We start from the raw sequence: 25,490 nt of genomic DNA, 5'->3' as shown, positions 1-25,490 counted from the left end.
TTTTAGTTAATTAATTGTTCATTCACTAAAATTGTAGTAATTGATTAATGTGATTAATATTAGTATGTAAATAATATGTGTAGTGGTACACGTATATTTACGGAGTGATTTGGCTTAATTAATTATGGAAGTATTTAAACATGAAATGATGTTTAAAATAAAATTACACGTATTTGTGCGACAAATATGAGAACCATCATGGACCCGTAAATGGGCAAGTAGATCGTGTAAAATAGAGTAGTGGATGATTACACACATAATCATTTCAACTTACCTTATATACTACCATAAGTTATCTTATATAGATTTTGCATGTGATGTAAGATTAAATAATATAAGATAAGTTGTCCACTACAACACTCCACATCCACCCGCCACTTTTCCCTTCCTTATACTCCATCCTTTGTTCATTTTTCTACACAACATCATTTGTATGTTTTGCATGTGAACATAAAATCTATAATCTCTCTAAAAATCATTATTCATCTTTAGTAATAAGTTAGTAATCCTTTTTATTACTAAGAAATGTTAGTAATATTACAAATAATATCAAGGGTATAATTTTAACAAGTTTCTAGTTTTATACTTGTTATTATTTTTGTGTAAGTTCTTGGGTGCATCTTGAAGGAGATCTTCTCTTTTGAAGATTTGTGAGGAGGATCATCCATTTATTATGAGGTCAAGAACAAACTAGTAAGGTGAACTACTTTGTGCCCTTTTATCCATAAAATCAATGTAAGGAAATTATTTTTCCTTAAACTTTCTTTTTATGCTTTTATATTTGCATGCATGTTACATAGATCACCTAAATGATAAATTACGAGATAATTTAATTTTTATTAGAGAGTCTAATATGGATCTATGATCTTTCAACCCGGACCCAATTATATTAGGAAGACAGTTCCTTTGTACAGCTGAGGCCAATATTGACGTCAAACAAGGGCGTTTGACTCTTGCAGTAGGGGATGACGCAATTACTTTCAGTCTGCCTAGCACTTTGGCTCGACTAATGATAGAGGATACATGTTATTCTGTTGATATTATTGACGAGTCTATTTATGACTTCTGGTCAGGTTCTTTTATAAAGGACCCACTAGAGGCTCTTATGCTTTTGGATGAGTGTGCAGATAACCCAGATGACGATGACGCTGTGTTGGATTTGCTTAAAGATGATTTAGATGAGCGTGAACTCACCGACGCTGAGGGAGAGCAACTGGAACAGATCATCAGTACCCTTTCCTCCATAGAGGTAAAGGTACTTGAGCGTAAGCCTCTTCCCTCTCATCTAAAATATGTTTTCTTAGACGACACTGAGCAATATCCAGTCATTGTTAGTACTAAGCTTGATGATGATCAGCTAACTTCTTTGTTAGTTGTGCTTAAGAAAAACAGGAAAGCTTTGGGTTATTCCTTGGACTATATCAAGGGAATTAGTCCCGATATTTGGATGCACGTGATAGAGCTGGAGGAAGATCACAAGCCTTGCAGACAGGGTCAGCGCCGGCTGAACCAAAAGATGTAAGAGGTTTTGATGGCTGAGGTAATGAAGCTGCTTGACGCAGGTATTATCTATTATGTTGGTCATTCTAAGTGGGTGAGTCCGGTTCAGGTAGTTTCTAAGAAAGGAGGGACTACCGTGGTTAAGAATGACAAAAATGAGTTAATACCTACTAGAGTAGTGACTGGTCGGCGGATGTGTATAGACTATAGACAGCTGAATGCCGCCACTAAGAAAGATCACTTTTCCCTTCCTTTTATTGATCAGATGGTAGAAAGGTTAGCTTCTCATAAGTTTTTCTGCTATTCAGACGGGTATTCAGGGTTCTTTCAGATCCCTATTCAAATAGATGATAAAGCTAAGACTACTTTTACTTGTCCTCAGGGCGTTTTTGCTTATCGTAGGATGCCTTTTGGGTTATGTAATGCCCGTGCTACCTTTCAAAGGTGCATGATGAGGATATTTTCAGAGTATATTGAGTCTATAATGGAAGTTTTCATGGACGATTTTAATGTTTATGGAAGTGATTTCTCTAACTGTCTGTCTAACCTTGATAAAGTGTTGTAGCACTGCATTGTGGTTAATCTTGTGCTTAACTGGGAGAAGTACCATTACATGGTCAACGAGGGAGTTGTCTTAGGGCACTTAGTCTCTGATAGGGGAATAGAAGTTGATAAAGTAAAAGTGGAAGTGATTCAGCAATTACCTCATCCTATTAATGTTAAAGGAGTGAGGAGTTTTCTTGGTCACGCTGGCTTTTATCGCCGGTTTATTAAGGATTTTGCAAAAATTGCTAAACCACTTATACAGCTGCTACTTAAGGATGCCCCTTTTGTATTTACTGAAGTCTGCCTTTATACTTTTAACAGGGTAAAGCAGGCTTTGGTATCTGCACCGATCATACAGCCTCCCGACTGGGATTTACAGTTCGAGATAATGTGTGATGCCAGTGACTATGCACTAGGAGCGGTGTTAGGCCAAAGGAAAGACAAAGCTTTAAATGCAATTTACTATGTGAGCCGAACTCAGGATGAGGCTCAAGTGAAGTACACCACCATTGAAAAAGAGCTGCTAGCTGTAGTTTACGCCTTAGAGAATTTGCGTTCTTATTTGATTGGGTCAGAAGTTAATGTTTATACTGACCATGCAGCTTTGAGGCACCTCCTTGCTAAGAAGGAGGCTAAACCACGACTATTGAGATGGATACTCCTTCTTCAGGAGTTTGATTTATAGATCAAAGATAAGAAAGGAGCTGAGAATGTTGTAGCTGATCATCTATCGCGATTGTCACGGCAAGAGGGCGAAGATTCTTTACCTATTGATGAGTCTTTTCCTGATGATTCTTTATTTGTAGTAATGTCTTCTATTGTTAAACAAGAACCTTGGTAGGCAGATATAGCTAATTACGTTATCAGTGGCAAGCTGCCGCATGACCTTTCTCATCAGCAGAGGAAGCGTTTCCTGTATAACGCAAAGCAGTATTTCTGGGATGATCCTTATTTGTTTAAGGAATGTGCAAACGGTCTCTACAGACGGTGTATTCCGCAGTGGGAGACCAAAGTAGTCCTGGAAGGCTATCACTCATCCTCTTATGGTGGTCACCACGGTCCATCGCGCACCGAAGCAAAGGTACTTCAGTCTGGTTTTTACTGGTCCTCCTTGTTTGCTGATGCTACGGCTTTTGTTTCAGCTTGCGATTCCTGCCAACGATCAGGGAACATTTCAAAGAGACATGAGATGCCACAAAATGGTATCTAAGAGGTTGAGGTTTTCGATGTCTGGGGCATTGATTTCCAAGGACCATTCCCGTCTAGTAAAGGTAACTGGTACATTTTAGTAGCTGTCAATTATGTGTCTAAGTGGGTTGAGGCAATTGCTTCACCCCATTGTGATGCCAAGACCGTGATTAAGATATTCAAAAAGGTCATATTTCCCCGATTTGGTGTCCATAGGGTCATCATTAGTGATGGGGGAATACACTTTAAAGAAAAGAAACTAACTTCCATTCTGTCTAAGGTTGGTGTTCAACACCGGCGTGGTTTGGGGTATCATCCCCAAACTAGTGGTCAGGTTGAGGTCTCTAATCGTGAGTTTAAAGAGATCTTGTCTAAGGTAGTTTCCAAATCACGAAAGGACTAGAGTCTTAAATTGGAAGACATATTATGGGCTTACAAAACTACCTTTAAGACATCAATTGGTGCATCACCTTATCCGTTAGTTTATGGGAAATCATGTCATTTACTTGTTGAGTTGGAATGTAAGGCTTGGTGGGCGATTCGTGAACTTAACTTTGATCCTAAGTTGTGTGGTCAGAACCGTCTTTTGCAGCTAGATGAATTGGAAGAGTTTAGGCTTAATGCCTATGATAGCTCACACATTTACAAGGAAAAGACGAAGAGATGGCATGACAAAAGAATTCTACCTCGGGAATTTCATGTCGGGCAGAAGGTGTTGCTGTTTAATGCCCGACTGCGATTGTTTACTGGAAAACTGAAGACCAGGTGGAGTGGTCCTTATGCAGTGACATCTGTCACTAAATTTGGATCCGTTGAGCTAGAAGGTCCCGAAGGAAATCGGTTCAAGGTGAATGGGCAGGATGTGAAGCATTATCACGAAGTAAATGAAGCAGTCAATCATGTCGAAGTCTTCTACTTTGACGAGCTTGAGCCGCCAGTTAATTGATGCCAGAAAAGTCGTGCGGGACCTCATAAAACTGCGCTTTCCGGGAGGCAACCCGGACTGTTTTATTGTATTTTAGTTGAACTTATTTCTTTGCCTTTAGCTTTTTGTTTAATTTTAAACGCTGAACTATGCGTCTTTTGTATTTTCTTTGCTCCTTACTCGTGTTTTGCAGGTGCAGCAACTCGATCGAGTAGTTTTTCCACTCGATCGAGCACATTTGCTTTGATGATCACTCGATCGAGTAACTGCTATACTTGATCGACAAGTTACAGATTTACGATCACTCGATCGAGCAATATATTCGTTCGATCGAGCGTTTTTGACACCAAACCACTCGATCGAGCTGTTCTAAGTCACTCGATCGAGTCATTTCGTCTTCCAGCTGCTAGTTTTTTGTCTGTTGAGCTGCCGTGTGACTACCTATGACCTCCCATGTTCATGGTCGGTTTGGGGAGGTCCCTCTACATGACGTCTTGTAAGTATTCCGACTCAAGTTATCCTTTTCTCCTTAGTTTGCATTTTTTCCCCTATTTTTGGTACAATGAGAGCATTGTACGGTTTAGTTTGGGGGAGGTATGCATCCATATCTGCGTCTTCATGTTTTCTTGCATTTCCGTTTGCACGTTTATTTATTTCTGCATGCATTGTCGTTTTTAAATTCAAAAATCACATAAAATTCAAAAATTTTCACGTTTAATTTGAGTCGGAACGTTTGAACTTTGACGCTACATTGAATCCTAATCTCTGCCCTGCATATTCTTGACATATTGTTGGCGTGATAATGTGCATAATCTGCGAGTTTTTGTTTCTCTCTTATCTGAACGAATAGACTTGACTCATATATTGGCAAGCTACATTACATTCTGAGGTTAGAGCTTTATAAACTGGTGACATTCATGACCGGTTTCATTTAGGATGTGAGTAGAACTCTCTGTAAGGCATGTAACATAAATTTGCATAAGCATGAATCTAGTCTTCTTAATACCTGTACGCATTCGGTCTGTGGATGGTGACACATGTTAGGAGAGGCAGTTTCCTTTATTTTATTCTACCCATGAGCCTCACATAGCCAAATTGCTTTTTTTGTCCTATTAGCTACAGTCTATAATTTTGCCTACCCTAGCCAAGCGAGTGATGAGTAGCTGTTTGGAATGCTTTACTGCAGTTTGGTTGTATTTCTAATTCCAGAAGTCGGTGGAAGAATTAAAGGGAATGAAAAGAAAAAGTGTTGTGAAAAAGAAAAAAATATAGAAAAAAGAATTGAAAAAGAGGAAGAAATATGAAAAAAAACAAAAAGAAAAAAAGAAATAATATGCGAAAAAATGAAAAACTGTGGAGATGAATTTTGCTCCCATGTTCTATTTATATCCTATGGGGAGTTGACAAGTTTAAATATTAGGTTTGAGAGTAGGATTTGGTGTGCTTTTTATTATAGAGATGACGTAACTCTACAGCTCATCTTCCTCACTTCCTCTCTTTTCTTTACTCCTTTTCTACTCTAGACTACTCAGATTCAGATTTGTATTCGGTACATTTTACTTCTTTTATTTCTTAATCATATTTGCTATTTTAATTCTTCCCTTTTCTTGTTGATTTTCATTATTTCTTTATTCGATCTTGCTATTCTTATTGTTATCATGTTTAATCTATATTATCTATGCATTATTATTGTTGATTTGATGATGATACGTAGCTAATTCCCTCTTGCTAAGACTAGGGAATCCATGATTATGAAGGGGTAGTAATGGATTTATTAGGGCAATGCTTTTGTAGTCTTTGTTGTTAATCGCTGCAATTAATTTTTTCTGTCTAATTGAGTCGACGCAATTAGCCATTTAATCATAGTAAACCTTGACCTGGACCGGAAGGTTGGAAAGGGTGAGACTCGTAGCGAACAATAGGGCACCGTAGTGAAGGCGGAAGCTAAGCTATTTGTGCTTTAGGGCGAATTGATACCGAAAGGAGATATTCACTGCCCCATAGACCATACTTGCATTGACTTGAGACTTAGATTGCTTGACTAAATAATCATGTGAACCGACTGTCTTAGCTGCTTTCTCCTTATTTGCTTAATCTTCATTCTCTTACCTTTTTTCTCTCTTCCTTTACCTCTTTAGTTTAGAAATCAAATTCAACCCCCCCAAATTGGTTACCGTGACGAACTTAGGCAAAGCTGACATTTTCCCATATCCTTGTGGAGATCGACCCGACTTCCCTAACTATATTAGTTAGAGCCAGTTGGTTATTTTAGATAGGTATACGACTGCCCTGTCAGGCTTCATGCCCTTGATTCGCCTTTTGTGGAACCCGCCACAGAATGGATGTGCACATTTAGGAACTTGGGTTTATCGTTCGGATGAGATGAGCGGGGTTTAGGTGGGAACGGCTGTCGTCCCCCACTGGCGGTGTTGAATACTTGTTGCGATGAGTATTCTGGCAGGACTACACACTTTAGTGTGTAGTCAGGTGTGTGGAGTTGTGGTGGAGATTGGTTGATTGGCTTGGGTTGTATATTGTTTTAGCTGTGTTGTTTTGTGTAATCAGTATTGACCCCGTTTAATTGTTTTAAAAAATGTGGTGATCCATTCGGGGATGGTGAGCAGTTATTGAGCAGGTATGAGATTGCTTGCACGAGGTATAGCTGGGATGGAGTCATCACATGAGTCACTAGAGTGTTCTGCTATGTCAAGAACTTAGTTTATTTCAGTTGGTTTGACAGTTTTGAGAAACAGTTGTATTTATTTTATTAGTTTTGGGATTTGGACTTGATTTGGGAGGGCTAAGCCAGGGTTTTGTTGTGGGTTTTGGCCGGGATTTGAACACGGGTTGGAGGAGAGGGGATTGGGCCGAAAGTGCGTCGAAAATCGAGCCCAAATCAAGTAGAAAACGAGCTCAAAAATCGCATATAAAACCATCGTAAAAATCGAGTTCTTCAAATACGGTTTATAAACGATATAAATTGATTTTTCAAATCAAATAACTAAAGAATAATTTTTCAAATCAAAAATATATTTTATTTTCAATAAAATAAATTTAAGAAAATATATTCAAATTAAAACAATAAAATGAATTAACTTTAAAAAAAACATTTAATTTAAATATCATTTAAATTAATAAAATACTTCGTCGACAACGCTCATTCTACATCGTAAAACGAGCCCAAATAATGACAATGACAACTAAAGAATACATGTGTCCTATCATCATCGGGTGTTTGTCGGGTTCTCTATAAATTCCAATATTGACGGATACGGGTATCTACAAGATGGTTGCATCCTCTTGCTTTAGGTGGTCCTGGTAAGGCACTTAGAGTATGGGGGTGTTACAAAACAACTCCTACGTACCCGGGTTCCTTTTATTTAGAGATCCTATGTTCATTTTGTTCATTTGTTTTAGGTTCCAAAATCGCCCCTCTGATACCACTTTTTAATATCCCCATCTACCAAAGTGTCTTACCAAGGCCTACCTTAGTAAACGAAAGTGTTAGTATCTCGGTTACCCGAGGAAAGGTATATCAAATTGACCATAAAAGAACGTATATTTAAAGTAAGGTATGAGCTTAACCAAAGATAAATAACCACAATTCCAAATCCAAAAGTAAATACAACCATGGCCTCAAAACTACAATGTTTAAGACTCAGCGGAAGCTAAAAGACTCGGCGGAAGCTAATAGCCATCCTTTCACAAGCGTCCCATCCAACCTTCATGTAAGCTCACAACAACCTGCTAAACTTCTGCTCACAATCCCCGAATAGATCACCACAAGGTTTAAAAACATAAAAGTGTTAGTTAACTGCATAATCAATCATGAGCTACAATAGAACAATCAATACAAAACAATCCTGTTATAAACAATCTCATCCTCCAAATACAATTGTCTGAACCGCAGCCCAGACCTGCTAGGTTACCCATTGCAATAGGCACCCACACTGCCAATGGTAGACCGTAACCTTGCCACGTAAGCCCCGCTCATCATAATAAGTGAACCTAGATCATTAATGTGCATAACCCCCTTGTGACGGGAGCCACAAGGGGCGAACATGAGGGCGAAGAACTTCTCCCGAAAATGGCTCCACAATCAATCAAATAGAAAAATAAGTATGGAAACCCTACCAGATTAGCAAATCCGAAAGACAAATCAACAAAGGGAGCTAGAACTGCTCCATTACTAAATCGTCGCCTATCAATGATAATCAAATAATACTAATCACAGAGCATCATTAAACACCTGTTATTACCCAAATCAACCCAAATTAGGGTTTGCGAGGCTTATAATAACAAATCGATAAAGCATAGAGAGTACTTACCACGACGATAAACACAAAAAACAAGATGCTAGGACTCACAATCGATCACCCTTTGGCTTAGAAATAATGTAGATGACTAGAGAAGTAGTAAGGTAGTTTATATTTTATGCAAAATGATTTTAAAACTTATTAGAACTACTTAACACGTCTTAAATACTTGTCTATTCATTTTAATCAAAATCCGCGGAAAATAAACCGTCAGACCGAGAACTCTGTCGAGTACCAAGAATACTCGACCGAGTACGTCCTAGTCGACCGAATGTCTCATGTACTGGCCCGAGTGTACCCAAGGCAGAAGCCTGCATCAAAACACTCGATGACCCACTCGATCAAGTACAGCCTACTCGTCTAAGTTCATTATACCCAGAAATCTTTGATATTACATACTTGGTCTAGTGTACGAGCATTCTTTGCTCATGAGTTTTCTCTCGTTGAGTCGGAGGGTCCTCTAACGCATCCCGAGGGTGCTTTTCGGATCCCAAAATATCCGGGTATTACACCTACGCCCTTACCTTCTGCCGCGGACATCTCGGAGCAAAAATCTCCTGTTTGTCGGCATGCTTCGCCCTTCACTCTTCGGGAGGAGGAGTCATTTTCGGCCTCTTACAGGGAGTTCGCTGCTCGAGTCTTTGGGCGAAGTTGCCCCGTTATTGATATTAGCTCTAGCCCCGAGGATGAGAAGCGGATTTCGACCTCGAGGTGCACCTGGTTAAGAGGGTGCATTTTGTTGATGAGGGGGTCCTAGATGGTGAGGATCCTCCACTGTATCCTGTCAGTGATGCAGCTGGCCTCAAATTTTCCAGGCTCAATTGCTAGTCCGTCAATATGTCCGACCTTTTACCGTGGTCGAATAAAGTTGCTCATGGCAATGATCAAGTTGATTCTGCCCCTCCTGGGGGAATACGTATGTCAAAGAAAGAGTGTCCCCTCTCTAGCTCATTCGTGACGTATATAGGGTTTCCCGACCCTCTTCCTCCATGTCCCACGCCCGTTGAGGACGTTATTGGTCGCGTGAGAGACCTGGGCACCGTCATGTAGGGAGCCTTGATAGCTTGTGAGTATGTTTCTCAGTCTTGTCAGCATATACAAAGGTCTTCATTTGATCTCCAGGGTGTTCTTTGTGAAAACGATTTGGGGTTAAAAGATAAAGAGGACGCTGAGGGCGAGGCCCAACTTGCGCCTAGAAACTCGAGGAGGTAACCTCTGCGCTTAAGTCGGCGGAGGAGAGGGTTATTAATTGGCTCTTAGGAGAAGCGCTTGTCTCATTCATATGCATGTCTAAGGGCTGCCAAGACACAAGTGGTGGCTTTGAGAACGCCTTACTCTTACTTATAAGGTCAGCTCGCTCACTTCGAGCGAAAAGCTGAATAGGTGATAACTAAGTTGGCCACGGTTAGTTTGGCTAACCAGGGGTTTCTGTCCAAGCTGTATGAAGCTTGCACTGCTGCCCGTGAAATGAGGTTGAGATGGCCTCTCGAATTAATGAGCTTCTGACAGAGGTGGAAGAGATTGTGGCCTTCTAGAGGGAGGTGTCAGTTACAGTTGTTTTAAAGGACCATGACGAGTGTGAGCAGGAGATGCGTAATCGCATCGATCGGGTTGACCCGAACACTGACTGGGACCATTACGGTCTCTTAGCCGCCGTAGACAACGAGGATGTTGCCGTTGCTGCCATTGATGATACTGTGGTTCCTGGGCTTTAGGGGATATGGTTTCCTCTACAAGCGATGCCGCGGATCAAGATTCTCAGGAATATAGGGCTCTTTATGCCCAAAACGGTGTTGATTCGGGGCCGGAGGGCTGATCCCCGAAATAGGGATTCGGGCTGTCGTTCTGCTGCTCGTGCTTGGTGTTAGGACACCCTGATCCTGGTCTCCAAGACACGGCTACGTCGTCATCTTTTGGGGCATGATTGGTCCATTTCCTGCCTACCCTTTATTTGGTTTTTTGCTTAATTTGGTTTTCAGCGTAGCGTAGGCGAATTTGGGTCCTTTTTCGGCGGACGGCCACCGATTTAGGGGTTGAATCCCTGGAGTTGCTCAAACTTTATTCGGCCTAGTTGGCTTGTAACACTTTATAAGATTTGTTTTTGATAAATGTTTTTGTGTTTTTGTCTCTTCCTTATCTTGTTTGTGCGTTCTCGCCTAAGCTTGGGTGTCCCTTATCGGGTGTCCATGCTTAGTTCGTTTTGGCAGGATCGTCCGTTGCCAGGTATTCCTGACTACTCTGGATTTTCGGTCAAGGTATTAATTTGGGTACCCTAACTTACTTCCATTGTTTCGGTCTTGGAGTCCCTCTAGGGGTGTCCATACCTAATCCAGCCATTCTCGGTCAGAATGTCCCTTTACGGGTGTCTCTGCCTACACTTCGTTTCGGTATGGATGTCCCTCTAGGAGAGTCCCTGCCTACTCCGATATTTTAATTTGGGTGTCCCTTTACGGGTGTCCCTGCCTACTTCTTCGTTTTGGTACGGGCGTCCCTCTAGAGAAGTCCCTGCCTACTCCATTATTTCAGGCTCAGTGTCCCTTTATGGGTGTCTCCACCTACTTCTTCGTTTCGATCCGGGCGTCCCTTTAGAAGAGTCCCTGCCTACTCCGGGGTCTTCATCGTTCTTTTCGGTCTAAGTGTCCCATTACGGGTGTCCCTGCGTACTTTGATATCTCCGGCCATTGTCTGGGTGTCCCTGCCTACTTTGATGTCTTCGTCCATCTTTTAGGTCTCTGTGTCCCTGCTTACTTCACGCAGACCACGAATCCAAGGAACTTTCTCGACCGTACCCCGAAAGTGCACTTCTTGGGGTTCAGCTTCATCTTGTATTTTCGATTGGACATGAACGTTTCTTCGATGTCGTTCACATGTTCCTCTTCTCTCTTGCTTTTGATGATGGCGTCGTCGACGTATAACTCTCCGTACCGTCCTTTTTGGTCGGAGAAGATTTGGTCGACGAGCCTTTGGTAGGTGGCTCCCACGTTCTTTAGGCCGAATGACATCATTTTGTACGAGAAAGTGTCGTGGTCTCTGATGAATCCGCACTTGAATTTGTCGGGCTCCCGTTGGTGTACCTGGAGGTACCCCGAGAAGGCGTCTAGGAAGCCTAACATTGAATGGCCGCTCGTGGATTTGACTAGTTGGTTGATTCTCGGCAGCGGGTAACAATCTTTGGGGGCATGCTTAGTTGAGGTTTGTAAAGTCCACGCACATCCTCCATGCTCCGGAGGCTTTCTTTACCATAACAATGTAAACAACCCACTCAGGATAGTCACATTTCTCAATGGATCCTGAGGACAATAATTTATCCACCTCCTCTTTTATGGCATCATCTTTTCTGTTGACATGTTCCTCTTCTTCGGTTTGACTGGTTTACAAGTGGGGTCTACGTTCAGCTTGTGAACGATGACTTCCTTCCTCACTCCCGATATTTCGTCGGCGGAGTATGCGAAGACGTCCTTGTTTCTTTCAAGTACCTCGATCATTTGGTCTCTGATGGTGGGCGTCATGTCTTCACCGATGATCACGGATCGACCAGAGCCAGCCTTGATTGTGGTAGTTCCTGCCCTCGGTACTTATTTATTCTGATTTGTTGGTCTTTCATTGCTTATACTCACCGTGAAGGTTGCATATACCCTCCTTGACTGTGGTCCTCTTACGAACCTAACGGGTAGCATAATGGTTCCCATTGGGACTAATTCCTCTTCGAGAATCCATAGAGGGACCCAATGGTCGACAAGAGGTGTTGATTCCTTAGTGCGAGCTGCTCGAAAGCAGGTCGGTACAGTAGGTTGGTGTAAGCCCAGTGTCGATCAGACATCTTCTAACAGCGTGGGCGCTGATCTTTAGGTCGAGTATGAGTGGATCATGGTGAGGACTCACTATGCGCCTGTGGTCGGACGCGTTGATCATCTAGTCGGGTATTCCTTCGAATGAAGCATCCTTCGGCATGTTGCCGACCTGGGCAATTAGGTTTCGGAGATCCTCTATGAGCTTTTTGTGCATGGAGCCTCCGTCGCTTTCCCCGGTGATCATGCGAATGATAGGGGTATTGTCCCTTCGTTCATCCGCACGTTCCTGCTCTGCTCTGTATGGGGCTTTGTACATTCCCAAGTATTCGCGGCGCATGAGGTCCTCTAATGCTTCCTCTAAGTGTCGGCACTCCTCTGTATCGTGGCCGTTTCCTTTGTGGTAATCGAAATATTTGTTTCCATCGCCTTCATGTATCATCTTAGGAGGCTTTCTCCACTTCTTGTTGTTCTTTTCTAGAGCATAAACTTCTGACATTCTCCTTTTCAGCGGGGTTTGGTGTTAAAATCATAGGAAGGGATCTCTGTCTTTCTTTTTTGGTCCCAACCTCTCCTTGGAACTCCTCCCACTCTTCTGATGAGGTAGGGGCCAGCCTTCTTTCGAACGTTAGGGAGGTGACGCTTTGGTCGAGCTCCTTCCATGCACTGGTAAGTGTCGACCAGCGCAAACCTTTTCTGAAAGTCCTCCTCTTTGATGTATCCGTCAGCCATCTCCCGAGCCTCCACGTAGCTCGTTGGTGGCTTCCGGAGCATCTCTCTCTTCAGTGCTCCGTCTATTAACCCGTGAGTCAGGGTGAAGGCTGCCATTTCGTTGGTGAGCCCCTTGATTTGATGACTGTCTAAGTCGAAGCGATGAATAAATACCTTGATTCACTCCTCGCTCAATTGTTTCAGTGTGACCAGCTCAACTATTGTCCTTTCGTGCCTCCTTTATCCAGCATACTGGACTCTAAATTGTTGGCATAGGTCACCGTAAAATCATATTGACCAATCCGACAAGCCTCTCAACCACGACTACTCGAGCCTGGCCAGGGTCACCGGGAAGACCTTATACCAGACATCATCATTCGCGTCCCACATCTCCTTGTGACTCTTGTACGCAGCTAAGTGGTCGTCTAGATCTCTCATTCCGTCGAATTGGATTATTGCCATTCTGATTTTTGGGACTTTCTTCTTTATAATCTTCCCATCCAGTGGGTTGGGCGTGGCAGGATGACTCAATTTCGGCGATCGCTCATGGGGTGTGCGTCTAGTCATCCTCCTCTTGCCCTTCTCATTCATGCGGGAGAATATTGAATTAGTTTTCTTAATCTTCCTACTTCTCTTAGAAGCCTTAGGGGAGTGTAATCGTCGTATGATGATGCGGTCGACTCCTGCACCGTTTGGGTGCGTGTCTCCTTGCGACATTTGCTACTCTCCACCTCTCTCGGAGTCTTGTTACTGAACAACTTTGTGGGGGTGATAGGGGGTTCCTCAATGGGTTGATAGTAGAAACTGAGCTTGTTGTAAAGGTTTGATAATTGTTGCTAACTCCTTTGGCCTCAGAGTTATGTGCTGAACAACTGCGGTGTCGGGTTGTGCTGGCGTGTCATCGGGGATCACCATCCCTTTGAGGCGGGTGTTAGCGTCACGGGCGATGTTGGTACCAGTTGTCACCGTTTGGACCCGTAGCTCAGTGGCAGATCGGGTTATGGAGATCTTCATAGTGCTAGGTTTTGAGAGTACATAGCATGTTTGGAATGTCCATCTCCGGCATTCTTCAATAAAGGCATCTTAGGGTGAACCTTGTAGGACTTTTATGTAAAGTTCCACAGAGACGGCACGAAATTTTTCGGGTTGAAAACAATCAAGTCAGCGTCGCCTAATCTGTAGTCGGGTCGACATGCTTTTTTCTGATGTTGAACAGTTCGATGTCCTAGAGAGAATCATTGTGTGCTAAGTGCTGAAGATTGAGTTCATGCTTTTTTTCCCTTTGTGAAAGTATTTGCCTATCAATTAGCCGAAGAAGGCGTCATCACTCCTCACTTAAGAAAATAAAGAATTTAATTTTGGGCATGTAATAAGATTACATTATCAGCTCTGGGCTGCACCCATACATACGGAGAAGAGAATTTAGTTGATATGTTCAAGGAGATTCTATCCGAAAAACCAATTGACAAGTGACAGGCTTATCTTATACCTACCAGAGATAACCAACCGGGCTCCAGCTGTGGGAAATAATCTGTATACTTCCCTTATTATTAAGGATTATAACGAATTTAAAAGATGATTACGAGTCATAAAATAAATTGCATAAACAAAAGTAGAGAATGAAGAAACAACCTTCGGTCCTAGCAAAATCGGCCTAAGAACAATATCGCAATGATATTCACTTATTAGTTGCGCCCAAGATGATATGAGATGTCTTATCCACGACCTGGCACCGAATGTTTTTAAACATTTAGGACTCCATTACGTTGTCACAAAAATAATTTGTCCTACGAGTTATCGTTATAATCTCGCATCTGTGATCGATCAGTCAACCGTTTGACTTATGGCTCGTTGAACCCACCATCAATCGACTGCACAATATAATATCCAGAGTTATCAGCTCATTAAGGCGATTACGGACCAAAACAAATATAATGTAATTCAGTTCACTTTGTTGCGTTCAATGTTGTCGGTACAATCCACATGAAAAACAAAATATTATAAAAACGATGAAGTTATAAATAGTATATGAAAAAGATACTGTATAAAATCCATTTAAAACTACTACAACTCAGGAACATGTTTAATTCCCATGGAAATAACGTGCCCTTCATGCTTATCAAAATTCAACGGTTTAGTGAGAGGGTCTGCGATGTTATCATCTGAAGCTATCTTGTCAATCACTATCTCTTCTTGCTCCACGTAATCACGGATCAGGTGAGTTTTCCGATGTACATGTCTAGATTTGTTGCTAGACTGATGCCCCTTAGCCTGGAAGATGGCACCTCTATTGTCACAATAGATGGTGATCGGTTCATTCGAACTAGGAACTATCGTAAGTCCTTGTAAGAATTGACGCATCCATATCGCTTCCTTTGCTGCCTCCGAAGCGGCATAGTACTCGGATTTAGTAGTAGAATCTGCTACAACACTCTGTTTGGAACTCTTCCAGCTGACCGCAGCACCATTAAGAGTGAAGACGAGCCCGGACTGAGATTTTGAATCATTTCGAACCGTTTGAAAGCTTGCATCTGCGTAGCCGATTGCGCATAGCTTAGTATCTCCTCCATAAGTCAATACCCTATCCTTAGTCCTCCGTAGGTACTTAAGGATGTTTTTAAAAGCTATGCAGTGTGTAACACCTGGATTCTTTTGGTAACGACTCGTCATACTCAATGCATATCTCACGTATGGACGTGTGCATATCATGGCATACATGATTGATCATATTGCAGATGCATAAGGAACACGACTCATGCACTCAATCCCTTCAGGCGTCGTGGGTGATTGAGACTTGCTCAACTGCATCCCAGACGTCATTGGAAGGTTCCTCTTTTTGGAGTTGGTCATGCTGAACCTTTCAAGAATCTTATCCAAATAAGACTCCTAACTAAGTGATAACGTCCGTCGTGATCTATCTCGGTAGATACGGATTCCCAAAATGCATTGTGCCTCACCCAGATCTTTCATCTGTAAATGGTTCTTCAACCATCCTTTAACCGAAGATAAGAGAGGAATGTCATTCCCAATCAAGAGTATGTCATCGACATGCAATATCAAGAATACAATCATGCTCCCACTCGACTTGATATATAAGCATGGTTCCTCGACCGATCGAGTGAAACCATACTCTTTTATCACCTGGTCGAAACGATGATTCCAACTCCGAGAAGCTTGCTTAAGTCCATAAATGGAACGCTTAAGCTTTCATACTTTCTTAGGATGTTCAGGATCTATGAAACCTTCGGGTTGCACCATGTCCTCCAAATAACCGTTTAACAAGGCGGTTTTCACATCCATTTGCCAAATTTCATAGTCATGAAATGCGGCAATCGCTAAGATTATCCGAACGGAACGTAGCATGACTATAGGTGCAAAAATCGCATCATAATGCAATCCGTGCACTTGAGTGAAACCTTTTGCCACTAGTCGTGCCTTATAGGTATCTGGTTGCGCGTCTAAAGAATGCTTTATTTTGTAAAGCCATTTGCACTGTAGAGGTTTTACCTTATTAGGTAAATCAACAAGATCTCATACGTCATTCTCATACATGGAGTCCATCTCGGTTTGCATGGCATCGAGCCATAGCTTTGAGTCGGAACAGGTCATTGCACCTTTATAGGTAGCGGGTTCATTACTCTCTAGGAGTAAAACGTCACTCTCCTCGACCATACCAATGTATCTGTCCGGAGGATTAGAGACTCTACTCGACCTCCAAGTTTCCTCAGGAATATTAACTGTATCATCAGTTGGTTCTGGAATATCCGACAGCTCGAAGGTTCTATTACTTGTCTTGTTCTCGAGAAATTCTTTCTCTAAGAACGCCGCACTAGCCGTAACAAAAACTCGATGTTCGGTAGGCGAATAGAAGTAATGACCAAATGTTCCTCTTGGATAACCTATAAAGTATGTCTTGACCGATCGCGGGCCGAGCTTATCCTCGTGTCTCCACTTGACATAAGCCACGCAGCCCCAAACCCAAATAAAGGACAAGTTAGGGACCATTCCCTTTCACATTTCATTTGGAGTCTTGTCGACAGATTTAGTCGGACTTCGGTTAAGTATAAGAGCACCTGACAAAAGAGCAAAACCCCATAATGAATCAGGCACTACCGTGTGACTCATCATGGGTCGAACCATATCAAGTAGTGTTCAATTTCTCCGTTCGGACACACCATTTAATTGACGTGTTCCAGGTGGAGTTAACTGTAAAACGATTCCACCATCTTTAAGGTGTTGATCAAACTCATTTGAAAGATATTCGCCACCCCGATCTAAACAGAGTGCTTTAACCTTTCTTCCCAGTTGGTTCTCAACCTTATTCTGGTTTTCCTTGAATTTTTCAAAGGACTCACTTTTATGCTTCATTAAGTAGACATATCCGTATCTACTCAAATCGTCCCTGAAAGTGATAAAATATCTATAGCCATCTCTAGCGGTAATTGACATAGGTCCACAAACATCAATAAATGAGTCCTAATAGGTCACTACCACACATTCCAACACCTTTGAAGGAAATTCGAGTCATTTTGCCAATGAGACATGATTCACACGTGCCATATGTTGAAAAATCGAATGCGGAAATAGTCCCATTATCGACGAGTTTCTTTACACGTTTCACATTTATGTGTCCCATTCGGCAATGCCATAGATAGGTTTGATCTTTGTCATCAACCTTTAATTTCTTATTATTCACGTGTAATACTTCCGTGGTTTGATCCAAGATGTAAATTCTATTCATGGAAACTGCTTTGCCATAAATCATTTCATTGAAAGAGAAAATACAGCTATTATCCTTTATTAAAATGAAAAACCGTCCTTATCAAGTACGGAAACTGAAATAATGTTCTTAGATAAACTTGGTACATAGTAACAGTTATTTAAAAATAACTCAAAACCACTAGGGAGTTGGATTACATATGTTCCCTTCGAGACAGCAGCAACTCTAGCTCAATTTCTGACTCGCAGGTCCACATCACCCTTTCCGAGAGGTGTGATGTTTCTTAGGCCCTGCAAATGATTACACAGATGAGAACCACAACCAGTATCAAGTACCCAAGTTCCGAAACTTGCATGGTTAATCTCAATCATATGAATATAAAATGACATACCAACAGGAACGACGCGGCCTGCTTTTATGTCCTCATGGTACACGGGGCAGTTCCTCCTCCAATGTCCAGTCTTATGACAATGGTGGCACTCAATGTCACCGCCCTTGCTCTTTGCCTTGCCCTGTGAGCCACTAGTCTCACCAGGCCCACTCTTACCGTTTCCTGGCTTTTTAAACTTTGGCTTACCTACAGTTAGGTCGCCTGGAGCTTTGCCCTTACCTTTATTCTTGTTGGAAATCGTGAGAACATCCTGCTTCATGCTCCCACTCAATTTCATATCCTTCTCGGTCTGTACGAGAAGTGAGTGTAGCTCATGAGGACTTTTCTTTAAGTCATTCATGTAGTAGTTCGCCCTGAAAAGGGCAAAACCATCATGAAGAGAATAAAGCATTCGGTCAATGACTATACTCTCACTGATTTTGCAATCAAGTGCCTCCAATTTTTCGACATTGTCAATCATGTTTAGAATGTGTGGGCTAACTGGTTGGCCCTTTTGGAGTTTCACATCAGAGAAGCGACAGGTATGCTCATAAGTAACGATTTTCGGTGCTTTTGAGAAATCGTTAGTGAGCGTGGTGAAAATCATGTTTGCACGTTGGGCAATGAAGCGTCTCTGCAAATTGGTTTCCATTGCAAAGATGAGTACGTTCTTTATCACACCCGCTTCCATGACGAAATCACTATAAGCAAGTGACTCGTTAACTCCTGCATTGGGGCCTGGGTTTACCAGTATTGGCTCAGTTAAGTACATGAGGTTACCGTCAGCAATGGCAGCATTCCGTAGTGCTGCCTCCCAGTCCGCAAAGTTGGACCCATCATTCTTCAGTCGTGTGAAATGATTCATGTTGTCCATAAAAACTTTAAGCCAGGACTCGCATCCAAGTGTGGCACTCGGCATTGGGATTTCGTTATTTCCAGCCATTTGTCGTAACAGTATTATTGAAATAAATGAATTCTACACTGCGAAAAGAAGAATAAAAATAATAAGCATGTGTATCGTTTTGATTTTAAGTCTTAATGCAAAACTGTTATAAGCAAAGACTCAAGCATTTATACAATTGACCTCCCTCAAGAATTATATAAATGATCCCAAGACTCAATTATCTGCAAATTGATAAACCAACCTTTTGGCTAATTCTACTGTTAGAATTCTTGGTCGATAAATTTCTGTAAATTCTATCTTTAGTCCATCATAATCACGAGAAAATCTTCGGACTATAATGTTGAGATAAACTAAGTCAACACAAACTACTTACCCAACGTAGAATGGGGTCATATTATGCCTACCGACGAAGAAGGGATTCATAGTTGTTTGCCCTTATAAAGACTAATCTCAATTTCCGTTTTAGAGGAAGATCCCATCAACTTTATTTAGGCCTTGTTTGGCCAAGATTTTTAAGTGCTTTTCTAATTGGAAAAGGAGAAGCCGGGCCAAACGGTATAATTTATACAAATATAAAATTACTTTTCAAAAGTCAAAAACTCATTTTTGAGCCCAAAAAGTAGAAGTAGTAATTTTCTACTTCTCATTCTACTTTTCAAGGAAGCGCCAAAAACCCCAAATATTTTGCGCCAATTTTTTCTTTTTTTTGCCTCCCAGAAACCTTTACCCCCTTTATATGCTCTTATCGGTGTTCCATTTACTTTCTTCTGCACAATCAATTCTCTCTCTCTCTCTCTCACAGACACCATTGACACCGTTGAAGTACCAGGTATCAATCATCAACTCCAACTATTTTTATTGATGTAATCTTACTTCTCTGATCTTATACTCTCTCCGTCCCAATAACTTTTTTACCCTGTTAATCAAAATATCCGACAAAGATTACTAAAGATAAACAAATGAATGAGACGGAGGGAATAACTCTCTATAATATTATTGAATCGATTGATCGCTTCTCATCATCCTCCACTTTATGAAATTCTAATTTACTTGTGTCTTTGAATGAAGGTGATAATCTATCAGAAATCACATAAAAGTTGCAATTTTGTTTGATAGGTTTTTCAATTGATGACTGATTTTTTTTCAATTTATATGAAAGTTCTATGACCTGGGTCTTTTTTCCCACGAAATATAGATGAACTCTTGTAAATAATTTTTAAAAGGTGTGAAAGATAACTATAATTAATTGATTAATTAGTTTCAAACGAATACCTTTGCAAGTAGAGCTCGTAGGTAGTGATATTTAGAAGGGAGGGAAGAGGTGAATGAGATTATGAGATGCACTCCTTTGTCATGGGATGATTAAGGGGCTGTTTGCCATGCTTTGCATACTTTATTCACAAACTCTCATTCCGTCACAAGCTTGTGACGGATACCGTTTCCTCTCACAAAATACCCATTAAGAGGTGAGTGGACAACCCACCTTATTTCCTCTCCCTTTTTGTGAGAGGTGATAAGCTTGTGACGGGTTAACCCGTCACAAGCAAGACGCTTTGTTATAACATAGGTATTGCTAGGGAACATGGAGTAGGCAACACTATGGTAATTGAACCTAGATGCGACTTATAAAGTTAATAATGGGGAAGTGGAGATGCCAATTGTAGGCTATGGGTTATACGTAGAGTCCGGGAGCATATTGCTTGTGATTGTACAACTTGATTTGCAGTCCCATCTCTTTGCTTAGTCTTATAATCTATTTGAATGTTTTTGTTTCATAACAGAGGCTATTTTCGAGATGTATCCACCATTTGCGTCACCAAGGTATTTTAGAGAGATCAACAATGACTCCGTGCGAATTTCGGCTAGAGCATCGACAGATAAGGTAAGCACTTTTATCAGCATAGTCTCTAAACTTTCTAAGTGCTCGATTTTTAATGGTTCGAAAATTTACAATGTAGGTGCAACAAACAATTACTAACAACGTCCCTGAATTTCCGGCATCCCAAACTGTGAATGGACCATTAACTTCTCTCCTAATGAATGACGAGGTAAATGATTTATATTGTGAAGTTTGATTTACATAATGTAAAAAATTGTATATAGCTTAGCTTGAACTGTCGTCTTGAACATGATTTTGATTCTAAATTTCTAGATATATCATCAAAAGATGATAAAAGGACAACAACGAGCCTAATACACACTTCAGTAAAATAGGATGGGATAATATAGTTATTAAGTTTCAGCGAAGAACTGGAAGAAAGTATGACCAGAAGCAACTAAATAATAAATGGGAGTCTTTGAAAAATCATTATAAGGCATGGAATCAATTAGTTGGTACTGAGACTGGTTTAGGATGGGATCATGACAAGGGAACGATAGATGCTGATGATGCATGGTGGGAAGAAAAAGTAAAGGTTAGTTTATAATGCATAAAGTACTTTTAGTGCTCAATACCACCTTACGATTCTATTAAACTTAAAAAATGTTATTTCAAAAATTGTAGGTTAATCCTGAAGTAGCTAGTTTCCGACATAGTGGTATTGAGAATTTAACTGAGATGGAAATAATGTTTTCTAAGACATTTGCAACTGGAAATGGTTCTTTCAACCCATATATTGTGAATGATACAGAAGATGATGAAGCTTATGATGGAATTAACGAAGAGTTTAATGATAGTTCTGTTGGTGATGGAAAACATGTAGATTTTGAGAACATCGAGCTAGTGAATAATTTGACTATTATAAAAGATCAGCAACATGAGAAGAAAAGAAAAGAGAATGTTTCAAATGGTAAGATAGGTCATATCTCTCGTAAGGGTAAGAAATCGAAAGTGAGTACCGCCTTGATAATGCAAAGTCAGTTGGACCGAATTTGTAATGTCATGGAAACTACAGCCGCCAATACCAAAACAAATGATCAATCTGGTTGTAGTATTCGCCAGTGCATAACCGTGTTAAGAAAGATTCCGTCAATTGAGCCTAAAAGTGAGTTGTTTATGCTGGGCACACGGCTATTTGTCAAACGTGAATATAGCGAAATATTTATTACTCTAGAAGAAGATGATATCCGAGTTAATTGGTTGGAAGAAGAGCTCAAAAGGGAGAAAAATTATATTTCAAGACGCTAGGTTTCAGTTATGTATTTCTTTTAGGAAGATTAAGGTTGATACTTGGTTGTTGTAGGTTTGGTTTCTTGAACTTTTCTCGTTCTACTTATAATTTTAGTTTATTTTTTTATGCTTAGAACTTTAACCATTTGCCATGGTTTATCTCTCGCTACTGTTAATTGAAATGTTCAATTTCGCTTCTAAGTTGTTACCTTTGGTATTTCATTTCATCTTGGTTTGAGTTCGAAATTTTTAATCTTCGTGTATTTACTTTCTTCGTGTATTTACTTTGTTTTTTTTAGTTTGTTGAAGGTGTTATAATTGATGACGTGAATGACGATGGTGTGAATGTAAATGAAATGGATATTGACCAGAATGAAGAAGAAATATTAGATTATGATTCAATTAGTGAGGATGAAATAGTAAAAGATTATGAAGAAATGAATAAGGAAGAATTACTACAACAAACCCGTGACAAGTTAAACATGTATGTGCTTGCTACCCTAGGATTGATTGTGTGCACGCAATATTACGTCAAATATGTTTTTAAGCAGGAAGTAAGGACTTCAATTTGTTCTGGATGGCAATTCGTAGTTGAAGTGCTAAACAAACCAAGTGAAAGTTATAGGACATTTAAAATGGAGTCGCACGTCTTTTTAAAATTAGCCGAATTATTAGTGACTAAATATGGGCTACATTCAACTAGAGAGATGCGTGCAGAAGAAGCGCTTGCAATATTTCTTTGGGTTTGTGCACAAAATCAATCCAATCGTACTCTTCAGTCTAGATTCAAACATTCGGGAGAAACTATTAGTAGAAAATTTAAAGAGGTTTTAACGTCTTTGGTGAAATTGTCTAAAGACATCATAAGACCATCTGATTACCACTTTAAAGAAGTTCCGAGAAAGATTCGAGATGATTACAAGTTTTGGCCTCATTTCAGAGGGTGTATTGGTGCTATGGATGGAACTCATATTCGTGCTGTAATTACTCCAAAAGAAGATGAGATCCCATTTTTTTGTAGAAAAGGTTTTGCAACGCAAAATGTCATGGCAATTTGCAATTTTGACATGTTATTCACTTTCGTCGAAGCCGGATGGGAGGGATCTGCACATGATTCTCGAATACTTACCAAAACATTGGCAAAACTAAAAGGGAAAAATATATTTCCATATCCTCCGGAAGGTGAGTCGTCATTCACATAATTTTTTTTCCTTTTCATTATATTTTATCATTTAGTTTTAAATATGTGTTTATTTTCTTTCAGGTAAGTTTTATCTCGTCGATGCAGGTTACTCAAATAAAAAGGGGTACTTGGCAGCTTTTAAAGGAAAAAACGCGCGCTACCATCTTGCCGACTACAAGCGTTCAAGTCAACCCCCAACCGGGTATTTTGAAGTATTTATTTATGCACATGCATCTCTTAGAAATGTTATAGAGAGGTCATTTGGCGTTTGGAAAAACAGATGGAGAATATTGTTTAACATGCCTAGCTATAAGTTTTCGACAGAATGTAAAATGGTGGTTGTAACCATGGCTTTACATAACTTTATTAGAGTAAATGCGCTAGAGGATGAAGAGTTTGACAAGTGTGACCGAGACCCAAACTATATGCCGAGTGTAGAAGATGAAGATGATCAAGATGAGAATAATGATGAAGATAATCAGTCAAGTGCGAATGATGAAGATGATGAAGACATGGCCATTGTTCGTAACTCCATCGCTACTTCTCTTATGAATACTAGACGATTTTAAACGTTGTAATATAGGCATTTACTTTTTTTTTATCGGCGTAATTTTGATTCGACAAAGGTGTGTAAAACTATTTTAAAGAGTAATTATATGTTTTAAGTATAATTCTCGAGTGATTACTGTAAATTTTTAAAAATTAGTTTTTATTCAAATAATGATTCTACAAACAAAATGATTACTAAAAAAATAACAAAAAGCTAGATGAAAAGTTAGGCCAAACATATCAATTTTATAAGAAGTAGCTATTACAAAAGTATGGCCAAACAAATAACTTTTTTCCAAAAAGTAACTTGTGAATAAACTCCTTTTAGGAAGGAGAAGTTATTTTATAAAAGCAAGGCCAAACAACACCTTAATTCATTTTAAGTAAACTAATATCTAGCATGCGAGAATGAATAAACTAAGGTGATGGCTTAAACTGTATGACATCTGTATGTTTATGAAAACTAACATACAATCTATATGAGTCAATTTTCATTCATTTTAGTAGGTGGTTTGGTTTAGGCGGAATATGATGCATAAACTATCATGTGAATGAAAAGCAATAAGAACGAAAACGTAAAAACAATGAAAAGTCCTAGTGTGGCCTATCTATCAAAATGAACATAAATACAACTTTGGAATCCATCCTTGGACCCGAGAAGCTTGTCTTGATATTCCATCTTGATCCATGTAGCGGGAGTGAGCTCCAATCTCCATCATTAGTCTTCTCAAAAATTACAATTTAAAAATTACATAATAAACCTATTTACATTCTAATTTCAAAACCGTAATAAATAAAGAAAACCAAACGGAGATACGAGATCTCAAATAACATTAAAAATTATTTTTCCATCATTACGAAAACATAATTTGACTAAGGCCACACTAGGTATTACAAATTACAACTGATTGCAAAAAAACGTAAATAAATTCATTCAACAATTCATTCAACAAAAAAAAATGCATCAACTAAAAAAAATTAAACATGCAAGACATAATTCTTTAATTATGTAGATTAATTTCCCAAACCACCTATTTAATTGATCAAATTAAGTGACAATTCCTCAATTACTCACAATAAATTTAATCTTAATTCATATTAAACTTGTAATATGAATTTAATCCAACATTATTTTAAACTTCTTTAATATAATTAGGTATCTTAAAATTTTTGAACTGTTTCAAAAACATACAATCATACATTATAAAAGTAATGTATAATTATAATTATTGGCCAAAAACAACAAAAAAAAAATTTCGTTTAATTTTTTCTCGGCAAAAACCAAAACAGCCCAAAAAAAAAAAAAAAACATTTGATTGTTTTTCAGCAAAAACCAAAAGGAAAAATACAAGAAATTTTTTTTTTTTTATTAATTCTACCCAACGTGAACAGTAACAGAAACAGGGAAAAAAAAATTTTCCTTTCTTTTCTCGGCTGAAAAAAAAAACGAAAACATCCCTAAAAGTTTCTTTTCAATTCGGCATTATGCCCTAAATTGCAAAAACATGATATTGATGAACAAAATCGTTTATTGTTGCTATTAACAAGATTGACATATTCATCTTATAATTTAAACATGTAAATTTATTAAACATGATTCTAAACAACAATTTAGAACCATTTATGCCAAAAACAATATAGCAAAAAATAATTTATCATCAACAACTAGACGATTTCCATT

This window comes from Silene latifolia, chromosome Y (assembly GCF_048544455.1).
Source record: "Silene latifolia isolate original U9 population chromosome Y, ASM4854445v1, whole genome shotgun sequence".
Taxonomy (NCBI): Eukaryota; Viridiplantae; Streptophyta; class Magnoliopsida; order Caryophyllales; family Caryophyllaceae; genus Silene; species Silene latifolia.
This window is presented reverse-complemented; position numbering follows the sequence as displayed.